The 26753-nt window shown below is 36.5% G+C and overlaps 1 protein-coding gene and 1 long non-coding RNA gene across 2 annotated transcripts in view; one reads left to right on the forward strand and one right to left on the reverse strand.

The window, feature by feature from the left end:
- LOC136379647 (uncharacterized) overlaps nt 1-15422 on the forward strand; it is a 34189-nt gene extending 18767 nt beyond the window's left edge. Inside the window, exons 2-3 of the long non-coding RNA XR_010746783.1 lie at nt 2597-2754; nt 15323-15422. This is a non-coding gene — a long non-coding RNA (uncharacterized lncRNA). The remainder of the gene's footprint in view (nt 1-2596; nt 2755-15322) is intronic.
- Nucleotides 1-26753, reverse strand: part of NAALADL2 (N-acetylated alpha-linked acidic dipeptidase like 2) — a 1156801-nt gene that overhangs the window by 1064926 nt on the left and 65122 nt on the right. The gene's annotated exons all lie outside the window — the stretch shown is intronic.

The following is a 26753-nucleotide window of genomic DNA, read 5'->3' on the forward strand; positions in this document are numbered from 1 at the left end:
CATAAGGCCCTGGCCGGTTGGCTCAGTGGTAGAGCATCAGCCTGGCATGCAGGGGTCCCGGGTTCGATTCCTGGCCAGGGCACACAGGGGAGGCGCCCATCTGCTTCTCCACCCCTCCCCCTCTTCCTCTCTGTCTCCCCCCTCCCCCCCCCCCCCCCCCCCCGCAGCCAAGGCTCCATTGGAGCAAAGATGGCCCAGGCGCTGGGGATGGCGCTGTGGTCTCTGCCTCAGGCGCTAGAGAGTGGCTCTGGTCGCAACATAGCGACGCCCAGGATGGGCAGAGCATCGCCCCCTGGTGGGCAGAGCCTCGCCCCTGGTGGGAGTGCCCGGTGGATCCCGGTCGGGCGCATGCAGGAGTCTGTCTGACTGTCTCTCCCCATTTCCAGCTTCAGAAAAATACAAAAAAAAAAAAAAAAAAAGTTTAGTTACATAAGATTAAACCATGAGAACTGCAGCAATAAATAAATAGATGTTAAAGAACTATTTCACTTTTCAAAAGTGGTAAGTATAAAACCAGTTGACCAATACATTTCTATTAAAAATTTCTGGTATAACTTATGTTTTAAGATATTGGAATAATATATGATGCTATATATTTGGGTTGCTGCAAATTTGCCCTCAAGGAATACTGCTGCCCGATACTCCAGCAAGAAACATAAAGCATTTGCTTAATGAGAATTTGTGTTGGCAAAAAATCCTTCAAATGGAACATTTTAATTAGGGTCTCTCAATGAGAAAAACAACAAGATTTTTATCTTTAAAGAAAAAAAGTTATATTTTCTCTATCTTCATAAAGAAAAATATAAAACCCAGACACTTGGGAAAAAGTGTAAATATTGTTTTATATTATATCCACTTTGATGGCAGTAAATTTTTTCAAAAGCATACAATTATAAAGATATAAGCTATTTCCATCTTGTATACCCTCTTCATAGCCTGAGCAGAAATTGCTTTTATAAAATATATCTAAATGTTATTGTTTGTGGAATGATAGGGACACAGGTATTATGTGGGTTTTTCACTTCCTTTTTTGTCCTTTTATTTATTGAGGACATTTTCTGTAAATATAGCAAGAAAAAACGAAGTCATTTGATACAGAGACAGGGACCGAAACTGAATTCCAGTGGAAGGCAAAAGAAAACCAAAGTCCGTGTGGTCCGTTCTCCAACCCAGCAGGCCCTCAGCTCCCTCCTCAGACCCTCCAAGGGCCCGTGACATCTTGGTTGAGCGTCTGAAAACAATACACACCTTTCAAACTTCCCTGCCTCCATACAAACATTTCCTGTACCAAAGATGTACCTACACACACCAGAGACAAACATATTCTCGGATACATAATATACCACATATCATTCAACAGCCATTTCAGCCCATGGGTCACTCTTCTGAGCCGACTTTCTCTAGCATTCTCCCTCTCGCGACCTCAGCTCTGTGTGGGGCTGTGTTCCTACAACAGTTATGCAGCTCATATGTAGGCAGAGGTTACAAATACATCTACGCAGGAGTTAGATCAGCCCTTCTTAACTTTGTACTTGGCCCACAAGTTATTGCTTTCATTTTAAACTGGTCCAATGTTTTCATAAACATGATTTACCATAAAAGTCCAGACTTCCAACTTTGCTGGAGAAAAAAATCTGCCACATTTTTACAGGGGAAATTTTTTTGGATCATGGCAGCTCTCGTGCAGATGCAGGAGCTGTCAGGTTCACAGCACTCTCGTCTCCCCATTCTGGTTGCATCAGCTCTACAGTATTCTATTAGTATTCTATTGCAGTGTGTGTGTGTGTGTGTGTGTGTGTGTGTGTGCGCGCGCACGTGTGCGCACACACACATTTTTATCACATAGAACAATTTCTTTGTACTTAGCCCAATCATTTCATTTCACTCCCATCATGTGACTCTGACACCCCTGTCTGACTCTGAGAAGATGGACATCAAAGATATAATCTGAATACAGTACATCATTTATTACTACCATTATCTTCATTATTTCAGCCAACTTTAACCAAAGCTTCTTGATGCCCTTACTTCAAACTAATTAATTTTTCTTTTAGAAAGAGAGAGAGTCAGAGAGAGGGATAGATAGTGACAGACAGACAGGGAGAGAGATGAGAAGCATCAATTCTTTGTTGCAGCACTTTACTTGTTCATTGACAGCTTTCTCTTATGTTCTTTGACCAGGAAAAGGAGGTTCCAGCTAAGCCAGTGACCCCTTGCTCAATCCAGCAACCTTTGGGCTCCAGCCGGTGACCCCGTACTCAAGCGGGTGAGCCCACACTCAAGCCAGATGAGCCAGTGCTCAAGCTGGTGACCTCAGGGCTATGAATCTGGGTCTTCAGTGTCTCAGACCAACGATCTATCCACTGTGCCACTGCCTGGTCAGGCTCAAATTCATTTTCAATGCTAGTAAAAAATTTCTATTTATCCATACCATCCCACTCCTCAAATGTCTTTTTTTTAATTGAATGTGTTAAGCATGTAATCACTATAAAAGAGGGTGTCAGAAGGTAAAGCTTGTGATTCTCAATCAGGATAACTGATCCATAAATAAAGAAATTAGTTTCAACAATGTCCCATGTTCTTACTTTCCTTTCAGATAACTGGCCCCCTTCCCAGCAGTGGACATAGAAAGCCAGAGAGTACCAGAAGTTCTGCCGTAAGCTTCAGGAATCAGCTGAAAACCACAGGGTCCTCAAGGAAGTCAGAACTCGGGATAATTGCCTGAAACTCCTCTGGGCTTGATTTCAGTGACTAGTGAGTAGTTCATTTGTTCAATCTGTCTGATACCTCACCAGGAGAAAATAGGCTTTTCATCAATTATAAAATGAGAAGCATGTTTCCTAAAAATGTAATCAAACTTGTCCAGTCTCTGTGAAAGGTACTGAAAAGAGTACGTGTTTCTGTTTAAACACCAACAAAAGGAATAGCAAACATTACCCGATCATCTATTATATGCCAAGAACTAAGGTAGGTGACTTACACATTTTTCATCATCCTGCTCAAACCTGAGCTAGGTGTTGTCATCCATTTTTATAGATGAGGGAGCTGAATTGTAAAATAAAGGTGAGTTATATTTCTTAATATGATAGAATTAGTAACTTGAAATTCTAAGCTGCAAACCCATATAAGTTTAATGACAAGCATGTACCTATTTATATACTAAGCTACTAAGCTATGCAGCACCTTCTCCCAAGCATTCAAGTCTACTGATTACTAGTCTCCTTAGAAATGTGGGCCTTAGTTAATGAGCAAATGTGTTGTGAATAAGTGGTTAATGATAAGTCTGGAAATCATAATTACACTGGAAAGCACCTTAGGATGTTTACCTGGGACAGAGAAGACAAAAGTCCTAATGGCTGTTTCTAAATATTTGTAGGATGGATAGGTTGTTTGATGGTTTAAAGTTCATGCAAGAGGAGCTTTTTATAAAAATTAACAGGAAATTTCAAATGAAAAAATAGTTATTAAAGTGAATATATACTTAGAATTTTAAAATGCCAAAAATTTAAATGTCAACATAATTAACATTTATCCTAAAAATCTAGGAAGATATTTTTTATTACTGCCTGGCACACCTTTATAGCACTCATTTCTCTACATTTTTGGCTGTATATTCTTGTTTCCTTAACCACCCTATAGCAATGATTTTGTAATATTTCCTACAGACAATAGAGAAATTTTTTTGGCATGATTTATTGAAATTTTTTATTAATAATATTTTAGAAATATTTCTTTCAGTTTCACAATCATTATTGAAAATATCATATAAATTTTTAGGTTTGTTAGCAAATTAGGGAAAAATCTCTTTCAAATCTTTTTCATTTGTGACCTGTCACAGATATATTAAGTGCTTATAGTACTGCTATATACTACACTCATTATAAACATTGACATTCTAAAGAATTATATTTTGTGCAATATCCATCAAAAACAAAAGAATATATTGTGGTGTGCACTTCTAATTTCATATGCTAAACTACAGAATATATTGATATTACTGAGAAGAGAAAACCTTGGCTAGAGAAACTTCCACTTAACAATTTTAAACAAATTTTCATCAACTAGCTTCTGACTCCATACTACAAACCACCACCACCCACATCTTAGAAGGTGTTCATATTTTGGTATGACCTCTGGTCACACATCTTTGTGTTCCACAATAATTAGCAGTAGCAATTTTCTAGAAGTCATTCCTCTACATTAGAATGAATAGCAACAACTTAAATATACACAACAATTACTGCAAGCCATACAAACATATTCCATTAAAGTCAAACTAAATGCTTTCCCAACTGAAGCTCCCCATAACTAAAACCGGAAACAGAGGAGTTCATGTGGCCTGTCGCCATTTCAGCCAAATATAGTGTGTCCGTAAAGTCATGGTGCACTTTTGACCGGTAACTGGAAAGCATCAAAAGACAATAGAGGCTCTGACTGGTTGGCTCAGTGGTAGAGTGTTGGCCTGGCGTGCAGAACTCCCAGTTTTGATTCCCAGCCAGGGCACACAGAAGCGCCCATCTGCTTCTCCACCCCTCCCCCTCCCCTTCCTCTCTGTCTCTCTCTTCCCCTCCTGCAGCCAAGGCTCCATTGGAGCAAAGATGGCCCGGGTGCTGGGGACGGCTCCTTGGTCTCTGCCCCAGGTGCTAGTGTGGCTCTGGTCGCAACAGAGCAACGCCCCAGAGGGGCAGAACGTAGCCCCTGGTGGGCGTTCCCGGTGGATCCTGGTCGGGAGCATGTGGGAGTCTGTCTGATTGTCTCTCCCCGTTTCCAGCTTCAGAAAAATACAAAAAAAAAAAAAAAAAAAAGACAATAGAAATGTGAAATCTGCACCAAATAAAATGAAAACCCTCCCAGTTTCTGTAGGATGATGTGGCGGCATGTGCGCATGCGCAGATGATGACCTAACACCGTGTATACAGCGGAGCAGCCCACGGCCATGCCAGTCGAGATGTGGCCGGTACAGAGGAAAGTTCAGTGTGTTCTGAGGCTCGCTAAATTCGAATCCATGACCAAAGTGCAATGTGAATATCAGTGCGTTTATAACGAAGTGCCACCACATAGGAATAACATTACTCGGTGGGATAAGCAGTTGAAGGAAACCAGCAGTTTTGTGGAGAAACCCCGTTCTGGTAGGCCATCAGTCAGTGACGAGTCTGTAGAGGCTATACAGGATAGCTACCTAAGGAGCCCTAAAAAATCTGTGTGTGAGCCCACATCGAACTGCACTGAATAGGTATGAAACTGGGAGAGTTTTCTTTTTTTTTTTTTTTTTTTTTTCATTTTTCTGAAGCTGGAAACAGGGAGAGACAGTCAGACAGACTCCCGCATGCACCCGACCGGGATCCACCCGGCACGCCCACCAGGGGCGACGCTCTGCCCACAAGGGGGCGATGCTCTGCCCATCCTGGGCGTCGCCATGTTGCGACCAGAGCCACCCTAGCGCCTGGGGCAGAGGCCACAGAGCCATCCCCAGCGCCCGGGCCATCTTTGCTCCAATGGAGCCTTGGCTGCGGGAGGGGAAGAGAGAGACAGAGAGGGAAAGCGCGGCGGAGGGGTGGAGAAGCAAATGGGCGCTTCTCCTGTGTGCCCTGGCCGGGAATCAAACCCGGGTCCTCCACACGCTAGGCCGACGCTCTACCGCTGAGCCAACCGGCCAGGGAGAGTTTTTTTTTTATTTGGTGCAGATTTCACATTTCCTTTTTTTTTTTTTTTTTTGTATTTTTCTGAAGCTGGAAACCGGGAGAGACAGTCAGACAGACTCCCACATGCGCCCGACCGGGATGCACCCGGCACGCCCACCGGGGTGATGCTCTGCCCCTCCGGGGCATCGCTCTGTCAAAACCAGAGCCACTCTAGCGCCTGGGGCAGAGGTCAAGGAGCCATCCCCAGCGCCCGGGCCATCTTTGCTCCAATGGAGCCTTGGCTGCGGGAGGGGAAGAGAGAGACAGAGAGGAAGGAGGGGGGGGTGGAGAAGCAAATGGGCGCTTCTCCTATGTGCCCTGGCCGGGAATCGAACCCGGGTCCCCCCCACGCCAGGCTGACGCTCTACCGCTGAGCCAACCGGCCAGGGCCAGATTTCACATTTCTATCGTCTTTTGTTGCTTTCCTGTGACCGGTCAAAAGTGCATCATGACTTTACGGGCACACAGTACATAGAGGCAGGGATTGAATCTTTTATGGACACTTTGTAATCTGAGAAGACTCAGCCCTCTATCTCAGGAAAGGGCAGATAAGGTTTGGAATTTTAAGGGAGAGTAAACCAGATCGTAGGCAAAGTTAACTGAATACTAACAGGCAGGTTCAGTCCTTGGAGCACAAAGTCTTTGCTGGCAGTCCTCTGGTGGGCACAAAGGTGGATCACTCACAGATGTCTTTGGGAACAAGTGTGTATCACTTGCAGATCTCCTTAAGTCATGTAAGCCTGTTCAGGTATCCCAGTTCCTGGAACAAAGGCTTTTACTTGCATTAACCATTAAGCCCATGACCATACCAAAGCCACCATTACTTCAGCTAAAATTTTTAGCTCTTGAGTTCCCCCTATCATTACCAGATCATAAAAGTGCTCCCAGTCTCTCTAACCCCACCTAACACCAGGGAAAATGTAATGGACGAAAAGTTGGAGTGAGGAGAGTTGTTCTCAACTGATTTTGGTAAAATATATTTTGCTAATCTAAAAAAATCTATATGTCCTTCAGACCTATTGCTGAGGCCCTTCAAGGTAGTTGGAAGTGTTTAATGTACATGAGGAGCTTGAAACTTAAGGTTTATTATTTTTATTTTTATTTTATTTTTTTGTATTTCTGAAGTTGGAAATGGGGATGCAGTCAGACAGACTTCCGCATGCGCCCGGCCGGGTTCCACTCGGCATGCCCACCAGGGGGCGATGCTCTGCCCATCTGGGTCATTGCTCTGTTGCAACCAGAGCCACTCTAGCGCCTGAGGCAGAGGCCACAGAGCCATCCCCAGTGCCCGGGCCATCTTTGCTCCAATGGAGCCTTGGCTGCAGGAGGGGAAGAGAGAGACAGAGAGGAAGGAGAGGGGGAAGGGTGGAGAAGCAGATGGGCGTTTCTCCTGTGTGCCCTGGCCGGGAATCGAACCCGGGACTCCTGCATGCCAGGCCGACACTCTACCACTAAGCCAACTGGCCAGGGCGAAACTTAAGGTTTATTAATTTCACTATTAATCCACCTCTGTTAAAGGGTTATTTGTGAGATAAGGGATATCTGTGATCTGTGATTTTTTTAGATGGGGAGACTATACAGCTTGGCACAAAAATTATAGGAAAGAATTTTCTTGCTCAGTTTTATAAAAAACTTACTAACAAGGAGACCTGTCCAACAACATAATAGGCTGCATAAAAAAAGTTGTGAACTTTGTTTCACTACTGAAAGTAGTTAAACAGAAATGTTCCATGACATTCAGAAAGGATAGGATTGTGTATAAGTAAGTCAGGCCTAAAATACATACAGGACCTAATAGCTCAAAGTTACTGTGATGCTTAGTTTTGACACATTTGTTCCTTTTTGCTCATTCTTTATAAGAATACTGGTTGAAAAAAAAGAAAGTCAAGACCAAGAATAAATGTCCAATAAAGAAATGAAGTTATTCAAAGACATTAAAAATTCTATGTTGAATTATATTCTTTCATTTAATTCCGTTTCTCTTTTTAAAAAAATAAGAAAACAAACTTTTTACAAAATAAAATCTTAAAGAAAAGCAGATGGGGATGGAACGGATCAGTCTGAAGCAGGGATATGAGGCCAAGGCCAGGCTTTGCTCCCCCCTCCCCTCCAGTGACCCCCACACAGGTCAACAGAATTTAGGGGTCCCGGAAATTAAATGTTTTATGTTCTATCCCATAGAACAAGAGCCTTGTGATAAATTGGTGCTATCTATGTGAATTTCTGGATCTGAAACATTTTTGTAGTCAACCTTTAAGCAAAGAGACTTCTGTGAACTATCTTATCAGGGGTTCATAAACTGGACTTAAATATTCCAGGTGTGACAGGTAAAAAGAAAGATTAAGAAGACCTGCAAGATAAAGGCAACATGGGTTCATGGTATATCTGTTTTACTTTATTTTGGTACATACATTATTGTTGTTATATTCAAATAAATACAACAAATGCAATGTAATATATAATTTTTTTAAGATCAAATACATAATTTCAAAGAAAATTCCAGCTGGCCACAGAAAAGTTTGTTACCCTGCATAGAGGTACATGTTTCACTGATGTCTGCAGTTAGGAATATTTCAAGGAGAAGCCCTGCATTAAGCTAATACGTTCAGAATTGGACTTGCAAGTTGGAGATAGGGCTCCTAATCTCTGCTCCAGGGATGTACGACCGTTTTAAAGTCAGAGGAAATGGCACCTGTCTCCCCTACTTGGCTGCAAAGATAAAAATCAATTGAAATGATTTTTATTAAATGACTTCAGAGTTCTTGGCATTTCAAAGGACACTATGGGGTAAAATGTATAACAGAGTGCACAGTCTATGTCCTTTAAGAGCCTGCCACCTGATACTCACAACAGAGACAAATCAATGACTAATCCAGAATGGTTATCAGATGAAGAAAGCCCAGGAGTTGCGTTTTGAAGAGCAAAATGCAATCACATATTTTCTGTGGAATAAAGTTACTATAGCAATACATAGAATTGCTTTATTATTGACAGTGAACATATAGCCTATCTACAATCTGAAGAGTATAAGTTTCCTGATAAGACTACTTTAAAAAGATGAACTAAATGAAAGCTAGAAAATAATTCTAAAGTGCTGATTAACAATGAAGGTAAACTAAGGGTTTATAAGAAGTTAAAAACTATGCTTATAAAATTAAAATCCTAAATGTCTTACTCTAAAGAGTGAGAAAATATTTCTAATCCTCTTTGAAAAGTATTTGCTTTTAATTTTGTTACTATGTAGTCATATAAAATTTTACTTACAAGGACTTTTGATAAGTATCACATTCTCATATTTTCATATAAGGGGTTTGCCAGGATATTTTTTTTCTTTTTTACAGAGACAGAGAGAGAGAGTCAGAGAGAGGGATAGACAGGGACAGACAGACAGGAACGGAGAGATGAGAAGGCCAGGATATTTTGTTGAGTACCCTATAACAAAATAAACATTTCAGTAATTCTAAGACTTATTATTAAGACTGTAGATGATTTTGTAATTTTATTTGATTTCTGTGGCTCATCTAGTCACTTAATTTGTTTCGCTTTCCTCTGGATATCTCTGCTCTCTGTAACACTGCCATCAAAACAAAGAAAAGACTTAAAGTCTCAGCTTTAGTTTGCACTTCTTATAGAACCAGTGACTAAAGGCAGGGATTAACACAACGTAACCACATTTTTCATTATCCACGATGATTTTCTTCTCAAGTATATGAAAGGCCTTGTGATATTCCATTGTATAGTTTGCACCAGGTCAGTTAATATCCCAAAACCTGTGGCACAGAAACACCCATGTACTGCTAATCATTACTGGCTTCAGAAATTCTAGCACTTGCCTGCAATAATTAATACTTTAAAACGTAAACAAAGAACTGTCAAAACTAGGAGAAAATCAGCTTGCATAAGAGAAAATCAAGAAGGTCCTAAAAAATAGTGGTTAAAAGTAAGAGCCTAGTCATACCAAATACCTGGATTAGAAATAAAATTCTACTTCCAGGGTTACTACAAGGGCGATCTTGCGATAATTACTCAACCTAAAGTGTTAGTGTCCTTGTTGAAAAAAACATATCTCAGATTATTAAAGGAATGATTGAGTGTGTGTGGAAGGAGGAAGAGAATAAGAATATATTTATCTTTATAATTTATTTCTCTATGTATCATTGAGGTACATGTCATATGATATACTATCTAAAGGCAAATATAGCCTGACCAGGTGGTGGTGCAGTGGAAAGAGCGTCAGACTGGGACGCAGAGGACCCAGGTTCGAAACCCTGAGGTCGCCAGTTTGAGTGCAGACTCATCTGGTTTGAGCAAAGCTCATCAGCTTGAACCCAAGGTTTCTGGCTTGAGTAAGGGATCACTTGCTCTGCTGTAGCCCACTGGTCAAGGCACATATGAGAAAGCAATCAATGAACAACTAAAGTGCTGCAACAAAGAACTGATGCTTCTCATCTCTCTCCCTTCCTTTCTGTCTGTCCCTATCTGTCTCTCTCTCTGTCTCTGTCATAAATAAGTAAAAAAAAAAAAACCCAATAAAAAATAAATGAATAAATAAATAAAGGCAAATATAATCAAAACCTATGGGCATATATTTTGACAATGGATTAGGTAATTAATAGGCCCAAATTTTGTTTCATTTTAAAAATAACTTAGGGGTCTAAGTTACTCAATTATATCTTCCCTCAAATTAATATATTAAAGTTCTACCACTCAGTACCTAAGAATGTGAATGCATTTGGAGATGGAGTTTTTAAAGAGGTAATTAAATTAAAATAAGATCATTAATGTGGGCCCTAATCTAATATAACTGATGTCCTTATAAAAAGAGTAAATTTGGACACAGACTCCCTTCCTAGATGAAGAATTGTGCCGATTATTTAAATACCATGCCCAGGGCTAATTCAGTGGTTAATGGCTGAGCCAGCACAAAATCAATCACTTCTTCCTTTAGCTCTAGTGCTGACTTTGATGAAACAATTGTGTTTCAAAACCACTTTTCGAAACTTAGGGACTTCTATAGATATAGCGTTTTAAAGGTAATAGAAAATATTCTGAAAAATCTTTCTTGTTCTTTAGAAATGTTCTGAAAAGACTGAGACACAAAACCATAGCAGTTTTCATAGGAGTAATCATAGATGTTAGGGGCTAAACTGTGTTCCCCCCAAACAATTCATCTTGAAGTCCTCACTCCTAGTATCTCAGAATGTGACCTTATTAGGAGATACGGTCCTTTCAGAGGTGACCAGTTTAAGCTGGATTATTAGGGTGGGCTCTAATCCAATATGACTGGTATTCTTAATAAGAAGAGGAAAGACAGATGGATGACTGACGTGAAGACACAGGATGAGGACAGAGTGCAAGTCAGAGGCTGTAACAGTTCTCCCCTCACAGCCCTCAGAAAAATAAGCCCTGACAACATCTTGACCTTGAACTTCCCAGGCTCCAGAACTTGAAAAAATAATGTTCTGTTGTTTAAGCCACCCAATCTGTTGTATTTTGTTATAGCAGGTCCTAGCAAATCAATATATTGTATAAACTGACATGTTTGCTGCATGGATGACCACTTCTTTAAAGAAATGAGCCCAACAGTGTTGTAAAACGAGGGCCAGAAGTCTTCAAATTGTTTGGTTCCCCTACAGCACAAGCCAAGGAAAACTCAATTTTGTATTTTTTAAAACCTATTAATGACAAATTATATGAAACATTCCCAACATGAGATAGAAATACATGTTACAAAATTTTATAGGGCAAGCATGACATTGTATAATTATCAAGCTGGATCTATCAGACAGTTCTCTAAGGCTTGGAGATGTTTGAATAATGTACCCAGAGACCACCCCTTTATGAGAAATAACTGTGCAAAGTTTCAGGACGAATTAATTGCAATATATACTTCTAAATAATGGAAAGAGTTGTCCTGCTATATTTTGGAAGATATCTTGTCAAAAATAACTTGTTTCAAAGTAGTCAATCTTAAAAAATTATTTCTAACAGTTGTAGTTAAACTGGATACTATTATTAGCGTAATTCCTAGACACACACACACACACACACACAATATCATCAGAGTAAAGAAGGACACATATCCTTCACTGATTTATAACAAATGAAAAGAAATACTCTGAATAGTATTTGTTTTGAACGCCAATATGAACTTGTTGGAATTGTCCCCCAAACTAAATCAAACCCAAAGGGAGAACAAGATTCAGAATTCAATTAAAGTGTCTCTAACGCCCCCTAAGGGAACTTGACATGAACTTGCAGAGTCTTGGGAGTTCTGAAATCAATATAAAAAACTAGCACCTTTTGATGTCACTTCACAAAAGCCTTTAATTGCGTCATTTCTCTAAAAATATATTCTATCTTGTTTTTCCATCATCTTCCATTAAATAATCAGAGGAGCTTCCTTTCTAGGAAAAAATAATTTACCAAGTATAAATGTGTCATGATAAAGATATTAAAGTGATGGCCAGGTTCTTGGAAGGATGGCAATTCCAGCAAGCTTGCCTGATTTGTTATGCCTGCTTAATAAGGGTTGTTTCTCTACTGAGCACTTTCTCAATTCTGTGATGCAATATATATCAAATACAATGTCTAGCTCACATATTTGCATAAATGGGAATATTCTAGAATTCTTTAAGGTCCACTAGAAAGTAGACTCCCCAGTTTTTACCTTCTTCTTCTGCTTTGTTTCATTTGACTATTTGCATCTGGGCATATTGCATTAGTGGAACTGAGTAGCCATATAACACTATTTGAGAAAGCATTAAACAGATATAATGAGGCCTTGTTTAATGATTTAAAAAAAATTTTAATATACATATTGTATTTAATATAAGGATATATTCATATTCTATGTTGATATGTCCTAAGTGTTAACTCTTCATAATAAATTTGTTATATCAATGATATTTATATAAAAATATTTTAATGCTTTAAATACTCTAAAGATTCAAAATATCAATATTCATTTGCCATTAATAATGTTTCTAAAATTATAAAAAAACAACCCTGCAATTTCAAGTAAATCTTATTTGTTAAAAAAATAATGCATCAATATAAAAATTCAAAAGCCAGTTATTGTTAGTGGACAAAACATAACATCCTACACCTTAAAAAAGACAACATAGCCTGACCAATCAATGAAGCAGTGGATAGAGTGTTGGACTAGGATGTTGAAGGTACAGATTCAAAACCCTAGGGTCGCTGTAAAGCATGAGTTCATCCAGCTTGAGTGCGAGATCACAAGTTTGAGCGCAGGGTTGCTAGTGTGAGCATGGAATCATAGACATAACCCCATGGTCACTGGCTTGAGCCCAAAGGTCACTGGCTTGAAGCCTAAGCAAGGGGTTACTTGCTCTGCTATAGCCCCCCAGTCAAGGCACATATAAGAAAGCAATCAATGAACAACTAAGGTGCTGCAATGAAGAATTGTCGCTTCTCATCTCTCTCCCTTCTTGTCTGTCTGTCTCTATCTGTCCCTCTGTTTCACACAAAAAAAGAAAAAAGCAAAGAAGAAGACCACTTAATAACTAATTTGGAAGATATTAAAACAATAACAATAAAAGTGGTAAGAGAAGGCTATTTTTTTAAGTTTAAGGCTACATAGAAACTTAACTCTCTTTTCTTCTTACATATATTTTAAATTAAAGGTATTTTATGAGAATGTTTCAAATTTCAGTAATTACCTATAATCCAGCTAAAAAGGAAACAAAATATAAGGCCAAATATTAAAAATAATATACAAAACAAAATTAAAAAAAAGATAAATTTTTATTGTTAATGTCTGTACTGCACATTTCTACTCTTAGTGTTTGGACTACTTATTATACTTAAAAATTAAAAACTCATGCAAAGAGACTTAATAAAGCTATCAGCATGGCCACATGTCAAATAAGCAAATTACAACAGAAAAATATGTACAGGCCTGACCAGGTAGTGGCGCAGTGGATAGAGTATCAGACTGGGATGCAGAGGACCCAGGTTCGAGACCCGGAGGTCGCCAGTTTGAGCGTGGGCTCTGGTTTGAGCAAAAGCTCACGAGCTTGGACCCAAGGTCACTGGCTCGAGCAAGGGGTTACTCGGTCACTGAAGGCCCATGGTCAAGGCACATATGAGAAAGCAATCAATGAACAACTAAGGTGTCACAATGAAAAACTGATGATTGATGCTTCTCATCTCTCTCCTATCCTGTCTATCTGTCCCTGTCTATCCCTCTCTCTGACTCTCTGTTTCTGTAAAAAAAAAAAAAAAAAAATGTACAGGGAAAAAGCAAAACAGAAGAGAATATTTTAGCATAAATTAAACCTGCATCTCGTGAATGCCATAACTGACAAAATGGGATAGCTATTGTCCTTCTGTTTCAATTCAGACACAGTTGAATGCATTGTATGGGCAAGAACCAGAACCTATTAGGAACAAATATAAGTCCTATCCAATAGAGTTATCGCTGTTTTTTCACTTCACTCTGCAATTTCTGTATACATTTTGTTAAAGTTGTATATGCCAAAAAATGAGTATTATGATATTCATGAGAAAAACGAAAAGCAGAGTAGTAAAAATGTTGATTTAAAATATGTATTCTTATTTAACCAATGTAGGACTTCATAAAGACCTAGTACCTGAGCTAATAAAATTTCAAATCCTCTGAAGGCTGAAACACTAAAGTACACAGTCACATCCCCAATGAATTCTTAAGGAAGAGTACTGTACCCATACTCTGGACTTAAACACTCAGGTTCAATTTCAAGTTCTCTTATTTTCCTGTGACTGTATAAAATCATGTAATCATTTTGTGTCTGCTCCCTAATCTATGATTGGAAATAATGATGCTTATCCTGTCATATTTACCAAATGGCCATAAGGACCCATACACTTATCTGATCATATTATGTGTGAGAAAGTGAACTGTACAATGTAATGCAGAATAAAAGGTCTATGTAAATCAGCTAGAGTCGAATCGGTAGGAAATATTTAGGTATACATAAGCCTGAAAAAGAAAAACAGTGTCTTTCTGAAAATTCTATATCCACACAAAAATCTGAGAAAGCAATGAATTTTCTTACTACTATTATTATATGTACAGCTGAAAAAATCTCATTTCTTTCTCACTGTAAAACCGGGATAATAGTATTTTCAATGCAGAACTGGCCTGTTGTTAAATCTGTGATCCATTTTCAAGAGAGAACTTATTGCTTCCACCCCTGTTAGTGCTGTCAGAAGTCAGCCTGTAGCTGCAAGTCCCTTCAAGAGTCCACTCAGGCAGAGAACCACCTAGCCCGAGGTAAAATCTAGGGTGCTTAACAAGGAATGACTGACTTAAATGAAAATAAAAAGTTGTGTCCCTCAAGGCCAAACTTAGGACCACTCTAAAGGGTCGTTCTAGCTCCAGTTCTTACTGGTTTTGGCTAAGTGTTTCATTGGTGCTGTGGAGCAGTAAATGTCTCTTTCGAGCCATTCCTACTTCCTTCTTCCCTTACATCTGTATTAATCATAGGAGCATTTGTACAAGACATCTTTAATGTTAACTCTATGTTAGAGTCAACAAGGGGAGGAGCCTAACCTATGACAAGATGAGAAGCATCAATTCTTTGTTGCGGCACCTTATTTGTTCATTGATTGCTTTCTCTTATGTGCCTTGACAGGGGGCTCCAGCTTAGTCAGTGACTCCTTGCTCAATCCAGTAATCCTGGGCTCAAGCCAGCGACCTTGGGCTCAAGCCAGGGACCATGAGGTCATGTCTATGATCCCGCACTCAAGCCAGAGACCCCGCACTCAAGCTGGTGAGCCTGCACTCAAGTCGGCAACCTTGGAATTTCTAACCTGGGCCCTCAGTATCCCAGGCTGAAGCTCTATCCAGTGCGCCACAACCTGGTCAGGCAATGAATAAAAATTTAACAAATTTTAAAAAAATTTAACAAATTACATGATGGAGAATTGACAAAATAGACTGAAACTGAGGCATAATAATTTCTGAAATGTTAATATAACATCTTATTAACAAAGCAAGGAAAGACTCAATAGGTATCATCTGTTAATAAAAGCATAAATAATTGTAAGTTTAGTTGTTCCTGGCAATGCTGGACAGTAATCAACAAGAAGTATTTAGATGTCCTATACACCAACTAGCAAACAAAAAACAAACAAAAAAACTCCAGTTCATCACTATCATTTTAGAGCACTAAGTAATCCTTTGACATATATTCATTTTCTTTCCAATACCCAAGATACAAAACCAGAAAAAAACGCTAATCGATAAAATACATAACATTCCTCATATCTCATTTGTCCAATCCTAAATTCATTAATGCAGTAGAAAACAACTCCTCTTGTTTCTACCTTTCTAAGCCAAAACAATCTTACAAATTACTAGTAGGAGTAGCTAACATTTATTAAGTGCTATGCTATACTAAGTATGGTACTTGTTTGGATTATCTAATTTTAACCCTAATAAATACATTATTAGGAAGGGGCTTTGATTACTGACATTGAATTCATTCCTGGTACTTTCAGCATTTTTCCCTGAAAGGGTGTTTTATTCTGTCAAATCCTTTTTCTGTGTCTATTTAAATGATCATAATTTGATTTTATATTCTATTTATATGGGATAGGACATTAATTATTTTTATAATTATAATTAATTTTGAAGAATATTTTTAATAAGTTTCTTATCAAGATGACTTAAGTGGCCAGCCAAAGAGCTGAACCTACTCCTTGGCGTTTCTATTTGGTTAAAGGACTATTATTGGCATTTCAGAAATTAATGTTAAAATTAATCTTAAAGTCCTATCTATGATACCAATTAACAATTTTATCTCAGAATAATTTTATACACATTTAAAATTATTTCAACTGTCATTATCAAAGACAGGATCATAGTTTTGTTAAAATTTTATATAGTAAGTTATTAATATTAAAGTCTATAGTCTTAAATTACATCATAATTATATTGATCTTTATCATATTTAAAGTGACTTCTCAGTTATTTAGGAATAAACTTTAACAGAGTTATGATACAAACACCTTCCATTTAGATTTTTATGCATACATGAGACAGTAATTATTGTTCCTTTATTGGTACAAGCCATGCCAAATGATGAGGATACACTGTAAACAAAATCAGCAGGATTTGTGCTATTGTGAAGTGTACAGTATTGTGTGGAAGCAAACAAACAAGTGGCACAAAACTGAATGTAAAATTACTGACCGTGATAAATGCTATAAATAAAATATAAGATAGGAAACACTGAAATTAAATTTTATTGAATATGGGAAGGGAGTAATTATTGCTCATCACTCATGATTACCTCTGAAAATCTCTTAGTGGTCTGTAAATTATGATATACATAAATTTTGTATATAAGGCTTTATAGAAATTTATAATATATCCTCTGAATTAGACTAAAGAAAGGAATAAAATAAAAATTATATGTCAATATTAGAATAATTTAAAGAAATCATTGTAATTCATAGGATTAAATGAGTATAGATGAATTCTAAAATATCCTGCCATCATGAAGGATTTATTCTTTTTTAATTTGATTTTATTACTAAATTATAATATATGTAATTTATTTATAAATTGGAAAGATTAAACAAGATGCTGGGCCCATCTAATTTGGTTAAGTTTCTAAAATTTCTAATGATATATAATAGAGGTTCAAATTCTAGCAGTGTCCTTTGTGTAATAAATTAATTTTTCTACATAGTAAACGGCATCTATGAATCAAACACAACTAATACAATAATTAATGGTAAATAAACTTAACACTTTCCCATAAAACCTGGAACAAGACAAGATGTCTACTCTTTCTACTTTTAGTCAACATTCTAATAGAAGTTAAACACAATTAAACAAGGGGAAAATATGTGTCCACCAAGGAAAGAAAGAAGTAAAACTAATTCTCCTTGCATAAAATCCTAAGGAATTCACTAAATATTTATTAGAACTAATAAACAAGCTCAGCAAGATGGCAGAATACAAGATATAATGTATAAAAATCATTTATATATTTGTACATTAACTTTGTGAAATTAAAATTAAGGAAATCATTCCATCTAAAATAGTATTAAAAATGTAAAATACTTAGAAATAAATTTAACAAAAGATGTGGAAGATTTGTATAATAAAAACTTCAAAACGTTGTTGAAATAACTCTAAGAAGCTTTAATGAAATAGAAATACTTGTCTTGTTTCTTGACCCCAAATCTAAATATTGATAAGGTAACAATGCTCCCCAAATAATCTAAAGACTCAAAAGTAATACCTAGCAAACTTCCAGCTGCCATTTTCGCAGAAGTCAATGATATGATCCTAATATTTCTTTAAAAATTTAACAGATACAGAATAATCAAAATTATTTTGAGTAGGAAGAAAAAGATTATACAACTCATACTTCTCAATTCCAGAACTTACTACAAAGCTGCAACAACCAAGACTGACTGATATTGGCCTAAGGACTATAGATCAATGAAAGGGAATTAAAAGTCTAGAAATAAATTCATTCATTTAAGTTCAATTGATTTTTAAAATTTTTTCAGTTATAATTTACACTCAATATTATTTTGTAGTTTCAGGTGCACAGCGCAGTTGTTAGACAATCATACATCTTACAAAGTGGCCCCCCTGATATCTCAAGTACTGTACTCACCTGGTGAGACACACAGCCACTAAAACACTTTGACTATAATCCCTATGGTGCACCCCACATCCCCATGACTGTTCAAGGATACCAAGATAATTCAATAAGGAAAAAACAGTCATTCTAACAAATTGTGCTGGGACAACTGGATATCCACATGCAAAAGAATGAAGTTGGTCCCCTACCTCACATAATATGCAAAAATTACTGCATTATGGATTACAGACCTAACTGTAGGAGATAAACTATAAAATTGTTAGAAAAAAAAAAACACATGAGAGTAAATTTTTATATCCTTGAATTAGGCAAATTTTTTTAGCTACAATACCAAAAGCACAAGTGACAAAAAAAGGTTATTATTTCAAAATTAAAAGCATTTTGCTCTGGCCGGTTGGCTCAGTGGTAGAGCGTTAGCCTGGTGTGTGGAGGTCCGGGTTTGATTACTGGCCAGGGCACACAAGAGAAGCACCCATCTGCTTCTCCACCTCTCCCCCTCTCCTTCCTCTCTGTTTCTCTCTTATTTTCTCGCAGCCGAGGCTCCATTGGAGCAAAGTTGGCCTGGGCGCTGAGGATGGTTCTGTGGCCTCTGCCTCAGGCACTAGAATGGCTCTAGTTACAACAGAACAATGCCCCAGATGGGCAGAGCATCGCTCCCTGGTGGGCATGCCGGGTGGATCCTGGCCGGGCGCATGCGGGAGTCTGTCTGACTGCCTCCCCGTTTGTAGCTTCAGAAAAATACACACACACAAAAAAAATTAAAAGCTTTTTGTGTTACAAATAATACCATGAAGCAAGTGAAAAGACAACTCACAAAATGGGGTAAAAATTTTAAAGTATATATCTGATACCAGAGATTGGATGGCTTCAAAACAGAAATTTCTTTCTCACAGTTTTGGAGGCTAGCGGTCCAAGCTGAAGGTGCTAATAGGGTTGATTTTCCCCTAAGTCTCTCTCTTGGCCTTCCTACCTTCTCTCTGTGCCCTCATATGGTCTTTCCGAGGTGTGTGACAGTGGAAAGGTAAAGAGAGAAAAAAGAAGCAAGCATTCCAGGTGACTGCACCTTTTCTCTTCAAGGACACTAGTCATAGGATTAGGGCCCACCCATATGACCTCATTTAACCTTAACTACCTCTTTAAAGACCTTATTTGAGATATGCTGGCGGTTATGATTTCAACATATTTTGGAGGGGGACACAATTCATTCTCTATCAAAGAGTGTATAGGCAAAATATATAAAGTTCTTATGACTCAATAATAAAAATAAAACCCAATTATAAAAATAGGCAAAAGATTTCAATAGGATCAATCTAAAGAATATATAGGCCTGACTTGTGGTGGCGTGGATAAAGCATCAACCTGGAACGCTGAGGTCACCAGTTTGAAACCCTGGGCTTGCCTGGTCAAGTCACACGTATGGGATTTGATGCTTCCAACTCCGCCTTCTGTTCTATCTCTTTCCTCTCTTTCTCTCCTCTCTCTCCTCTCTCTCTAATAAAAACGAATAAATAAAATTGAAAATAGAATATATATATAAATAAATGATCAATAAATGCACAAAAGATAAAGCTCCACATCTTTAGTGGGAAAATGCAAGTCAAACTCACTGTGAGATGTGTTTACTTCATACTCACTAGGATACTATAATAAAGATATACAATAAAAACTGTCAGTGAGGATGTGGACTAATTGAGACTCATATATTGTTAATGAGAATGTAAAATAATACAATCACTTTTGAAAACAATTTGGAAGCTCCTTGAGACATTAAACATCAAATTATTATATGACCCTATAATTCCATTCCTAGTTATATACTTAAGAGAAATAAAATATATCTGCCCAAAAATCTGTACACAAATATTCATATGTCCACAGAAAAAGCTGTACATAAATGCTCATAACAACAAAAAAAGAGGAAACCTTCCAAATAGCTGTCTTCTGATGAATGGATAAATAAAATGTGGTATATTCATACTATTAGCAATAATAAAAAATAATGAAGTACTGATATATGCTACAATGTGAATAAACTTTGCAAACATTAATCTAAGTTAAAAAAAAAGTCACAAAAAACTACACATTATTTGATAACAGTTATTTGAAATGTCCAGAATTGGCACATCTATAGAAAAAAAAGTAGATTGGTGGTAGGACTGGGTCTAGGTGCAGGGCATGCAGATAAGTGTAGAATGCGGAGCAAATAATAACAGTTGTAGGATTTTTGGGGGGGAAGATGAATATGCTAAATTAGATTGTGAGAATGGTCACAGAATTCTGTGAACATACTAAAAAATTTTAAATTATATTCTTTATATAGTGAAATGTTTGATATGTGAACTATATCTTAATAATGCTAGATAATATATATTCATTTATATTAAATCATTTTCTACATATCTTGATGGCTTTTCAAAAATTGTTATTAATCCCTTAAGAAGTACCAAATATTAAAAAATGTGTGAGAAAGCAGAGAGAGAATAACAACATTTCTTCAGCTAAGATAATTGAGTTGCTTTTCAAATGTTAAGTGGGTATCTCCAATATAATGCTATTTCTAAGCTACTTACATTTTATTTGAAGGTTTAATTACTCAACAACTCTTTCAATTATTTTAAGATTGTCAGTTCATTTTTATATTAGCATTATAGAATATTTGGAGAGCCATTTGTTTTTATTTTGTTTTCAAATTTTAACTTAGATGACCCTCCTATTTCCTAAAGCAAAGTCTATTCCTTGTTTTCTAAGTGTTAAGTAACCATGAATGATATTAATAGCAAAAGAGGATACAATAAGTTTTGGTCTCTTTTCTGCAAACAATTTTAGTTCAAAGACATTTCACAAAGTCTAATAATTGAATGGATCTCGGCAAGTCATTACCAGCTTCTCCAACTGAACTCATACTATTTAATAAATAGAATAATTTCTTAAAGAACTATGTCTAGACAAGAATTGAAATCTAGAAATGTCAGTTTCACCATAGATGTCTGACACTTTCACTTAATCCCATACTTTATAATCATTTTAACACTACTTTTGTAAGATGATCCCCGCAGAATGTAAAAGAGAAAATGACAGAGAGTAGTGATATCATCTCATAGGTATCTCATGCATAGCTCTTTTTTCTCCATTAGATAAAGTAATGCCAATTTTAGTACTAGACTATTCTAAAAATATAAAAATACTAAGGCCGACCAGGTGGTGGCGCAGTGGATAGAGCGTCAGACTGGGATGCAAAGGACAGAGGTTTGAAACTCTGAGGTTGCTGGCTTGAGCATGGGCTCATCTGCTCTGAGCAAGGGTCACCAGCTTGAGCCCAAGGTCGCTGGATTGAGCGAAGGGTCACTCAGTCTGCTGTAGCCCCCCTGGTAAAGGCACATATGAGAAAGCAATCAATGAACATTTAAGGTACCGCAAAGAATTGATGTTTCTCATCTCCTTTCCTGTCTGTCTGTCTCTATCTGTCTGTCTGTCTGTCTGTCTCTCTCTCTCTCTCTCTCTATATATATATATATATAGATAGATAGATATAATTATATATATAATTATACAATAAATATAGAATTATACACATATACTCAAACAATTAGCCACATTATTATTGCACATTTGAATAATCATATTCACAAATGTTAGGCTAGTAATTTCAACTTATAATTCATAATAAGATTTAGTTTCTTCCCCAGTGCTAGGAAAAAATCTATTATTTACTCTTTTGTAAATTTATTATTTAACTTTTCCATGATGAAAACTTTCTCATGAGAACAGTGCTGTTTTATAAATCATAATTTTTAAAAAATTTATTGATTTTAGAGAGAAAGGGGGAGAGAGAGAGAGAGAAACATTGATTTGTTCCAATTATTCATGCATTCTTTGGTTGATTCTTATATGTACCCTGACTGGGGATCAAATCCACAACCTGGGCATGTCAAGGTGATGCTCTAACCAACTGAGAAACACAGCCAGTGTCATAATTTTGGTTTTAAAATAAGTATAAATGCTCATATGAAGAGTAAAGAAATATTAAAGAATCAGTCATACCTTAATTACAATTCTGAGACTATTAGATATTCACAGTAACTTATTTTTCAACAGAAATATGCATTAAATATATTAATAAAATAATAGAAAATAAAAATCATTTAATATCAAAATGTTAAATTGAATTGTTAAATTGCTACTTTTGATAGCCTCTGTGAAAAAGATTTCTTTCTTTCTTTCTTTCTTTCTTTCTTTTTTTATTTTTAAAATTAAATTTAACAGGGTGACATTGGTCAACAAAAGTACATAGATTTTAGGCAAACATCTCTACATAATTTGGACAGTGAATTATGTTGTATATCCATCACCTAAAGTCAAATCATCCTCCATCAACTTATATTTTTTCCTCTCTCTATGCTTCCCCCAAGCCTCTTTTCTTCCTTCTGCCCCCTCCATCTCCCCCTGGTAACCACTGCACTCTAATCTATGTCCATGAGTCTAGATTTTGTACCCCACCTATGTGTGGAATCATAGTTTTTAACTTTTTTTGATTTACTTATTTCACTCAGTATAATGTTATCAAGGTCCATCCATGTTGTCATAAATGATACTATCAATATATCTTTGTTTCTTATATTCCACTGTAGTATTCCACTGTAGATATTTACCATATCTTCTTTATCTAATCCTCTATTGAAGGGTACTTTAGTGTTTCAATGTCTTGGCCACTGTGAACAATGCTGCAATAAACATGGGGGTACATGTGTCTTTATGTACCACTGTTTTCGAGTTTTAGGGATATATACTCAGTAGAGGGATTGCTTGGTCATATGGTAGTTCTATTCTTAATTTTTTGAGGAACCACCATACTTTCTTCCATAATGGTTGTACTACTTTACATTCCCACCAACAGTGAATGAGAGTTCCTTTTTCTACACAGCCTCTCCAACACTTGTTATTACCTGTCTTGTTGATAATAGCTAATCTTACAGGTATGAGGTGATATTTCATTGTAGCTTTGATTTGCATTTTTCTAATAACAAGTGAAGATGAGCATCTTCTCATAAATCTGTTGGCTATTTGTGAAAAAGATATTTTCTATGATGGTTAAATGTAAGCATTACAGAAAAAATACCTTGGGTTGGCAACCAATCAATGACTATGAAAGAGAACAGTTATCAGCATCCAGCAATTAAATATCAATGGATATAGAAAACCACTCATTTTTCTTTATTTCATTCTTATATTTTCTCTATTCTGTTTCAGTCCTCATCCTTCTTTAAAAGACCAGAATATAAAGAATAAATATAACAAAAGATTATAATCATATATTGGTTTTATATAATTAATAATTCTGTTTTTTAAAAACAAAAGTTAATCTAGTACTTCTAAAACAAAAGAAATAAAGTAAAATAGTTAATGTCATTTGACATAATTTGTTGAGTAAATATTAGAGCAGTCACATGTGATGGAAGGCTGTTACCCTTTGTTTCTAACCTGTTTCTCATCAATTATCAACATATTTCCCCATGTATAAGACACTCCAATGTATAAGATACACCTTTATTCTGGGGTCCAAAATATAAGAAAAGTATTACATAAAGTTATTAAACTCAAGTTTTATTTATCATAAAATTCATACAACTCTTCATCCACGAGAAAAAGAGGGATATGCAAGTAAAAAAATCTACAACCACTTACAATCGCATCCAGTTTTTAGACCCCAAATTTTTCAAAAAATGGTGTGTCTTCTTCATGCGGAAATATGGTAAATATATTTAAAAGTCTCACAAAATAAAGTTATTCCATATACTTCACTTTGAAAATTATGAAAATGAATGCAGAACTAAAAACAGGGCTTTTTGCTTCTCTGAAGCTTGCACTTCTCACATTCTCTCTAGTTGCTCAGCAACTGTAATTGTGTTAGATCGTTTATGTTAGACATTAGATACTTTCAAGCTTTATTATTCTTTTTTACATAAAAAGTTATTGTTAAACCAAATAATTTCTTTGAGGATAAAGGCAGCAACATTTTGAATCTGAATGGGTTCAAGTGTATCTTTGAACGGGCACAATTCAAATCATTTCTATGCCGATATAAAAGCACCCAGTTAGATTATATATTGTTGTGCCTTATGTGTTAAGATCTGAAAAAAAAACTCAGGACTAATATAAATGCTTTTTCAAAACAACCAAACAGTCTTAGTTGATACAATTATTTAAATTATGCTCTCTTTATGAGAAAACTAAAGAAATACATTTGTTATAAAACAACCAGTTTTCAATACACTTAGATTTTGTATATTTATTTTTGTTTTATTTTGTTATACATATTGGCAAACTATTTTACAAAACAGCCAATGATTCTGGATTACTTCATCCAGAAGCACCATATGACTTACTACTACTCAGGACTACCAATGGTTAAGTAATTTGACCATAGCTTTGGTGATAATTTGTATCTTTTTTTCTTTTTTTGTATTTTTCTGGAAAAGTGGGGAGGCAGAGACAGACTCCCGCATGTGCCTGACTGGGATTCACCCAGCATGATCACTAGGGGGCAATGCTCTGCCCATCTGGGGCGTTGCTCCGTTGCAACAAGAGCCATTCTAGTGCCTGAGAGCCATCCTCAGTGCCCTGGCCATTTTTGCTTCAATGGAGCCTTGGCTGCAAAAAGGGAAGAGATAGAGAGAAAGGAGAAGGGGAAGTGTGAAGAAGCAGATGGGTGCTTCTCCTCTCTGCCCTGGCCAGTAATCAAACCTGAGACCTCCACACATCAAGCTAACACTCTACTGCTGAGCCAACTGGCCAGGGCCAATTTGTATCTTATTTACAAAATTTCCCAAGAATCTGTCAAGATGCACACCCTATATTATTGCCCAGTAAATAATTGTTTTCTGAATCAAGATGAATGAAGTAATCGATAGAATATAGTGTAAAAACATTTTAAATAATACAAAGTACCCTAACTTTGGCTATTGGTTATGCATCACAACTATTCTCTAACTGGCTGGTGTTGTTAAAAATTAAAAGCTATTTTAATTCAATGTTTATATATGAAGACCAACAGAATTTACCTTAAATATATAAATTACCACATAATACATATAATTTTTAATGTAGTTTATAGCAATACAAATGAATTATTCTATCTCAGAAAAAAAGGAATATAGCAAGAAAAAACCAAATCACCATACTATTTACTTCTCCAGAAACATATCCCTCATTAAGCACTATGTATTTATGCACTTAAGGACATTATCATCCTTGGAATATCTTATAAGAGCAATGGTTCTATTAGCTTAAAATAAACCTTTATATTTCAATGCTTATGACATATTTTGTAGGAATATGAAATGACTATTTTATCTTATATGAACCAATCCAAAGTGATGCTAAGTTAAAAAGAAAGTGCATTGGCAAACCCTTTAAACAGCAAATGGACAATATTTATACTATAGACAGAGAGAACTTATTTTAGAGAGGACAACTCAAAATGATTATTCTATCTTTTGTAGATAAACCCAGAGTTGATAAAATCTGACTCTTAATAGTCAGATTTTATTTTTAACTTTAAAAATTTAGCTTTTTTTCCCCCCAAAGGAATGAATCGCATATAAAAATAAAGTGTTAAATAAAGCTATACCATACTACAATGTCTATATTATAAAAGATTCTAAAATCTGGGGGAAATTTAAAATTGTACAAGGGATGGAGCTGGCTTTCTTTTTCAAAAAAGATAAGGGACCAAAAAAAATATAAGAAAGTGGTTAGAGTCAAACCAAGTACAAGTCACTTGCCATGTTAGCAGCTACATTTACTTTAGCGGATGTTTCAAACAGGCCAGAGGACAGTGTCGAGCAGGGCTATACTGTCTCCATCTCACCAGTTTGGATAAAAATGCATTAAATAAATTACAAGAGAAATGCCACACAGGATAGGTCATTCACCATAAATCTAAGCAACAGAAACAGATGAAGAAATATTTCTTAGCCCTATGTTCTCATGTAGTATTTGGTCCTGGGAACACTGTGTCAATAGAACAAAATTCTGGGGAGAATATCTTTAAATATTACAAAGAAGAAACGTTTGGAAAGGTGGCTCTAACACTGTCTGTGGGAGTTTTTCAGTTCATGTAGTTAAGGTATGTGGATTCTGTCAGCTTTTCTAAAGTAGATGCTCTCTTGATAGTCTCTGTCCAAGACTTCTCAGTGTCAAAATCTTCATGAGGACACATTCTCCCCTTCCGCAAATAGAGTAAAAGTTGAGAGGACAATCTGAACCCACCTAGAGATTTCTGCCTGAGATTTTCTTCATTACTACTGTTTATCTTCCTATCACTCAGAGTCCTGGCAGACAGCAAAGGCAAAAGAGTTAATTGGCAGTTTAATTAATATAAATATGGGCATAGCTATGGGAATCGAGAAGTGTTGGTGAAACATCTCAAAATTAGCAG

Source organism: Saccopteryx leptura, chromosome 8 (assembly GCF_036850995.1).
Source record: "Saccopteryx leptura isolate mSacLep1 chromosome 8, mSacLep1_pri_phased_curated, whole genome shotgun sequence".
NCBI lineage: Eukaryota > Metazoa > Chordata > Mammalia > Chiroptera > Emballonuridae > Saccopteryx > Saccopteryx leptura.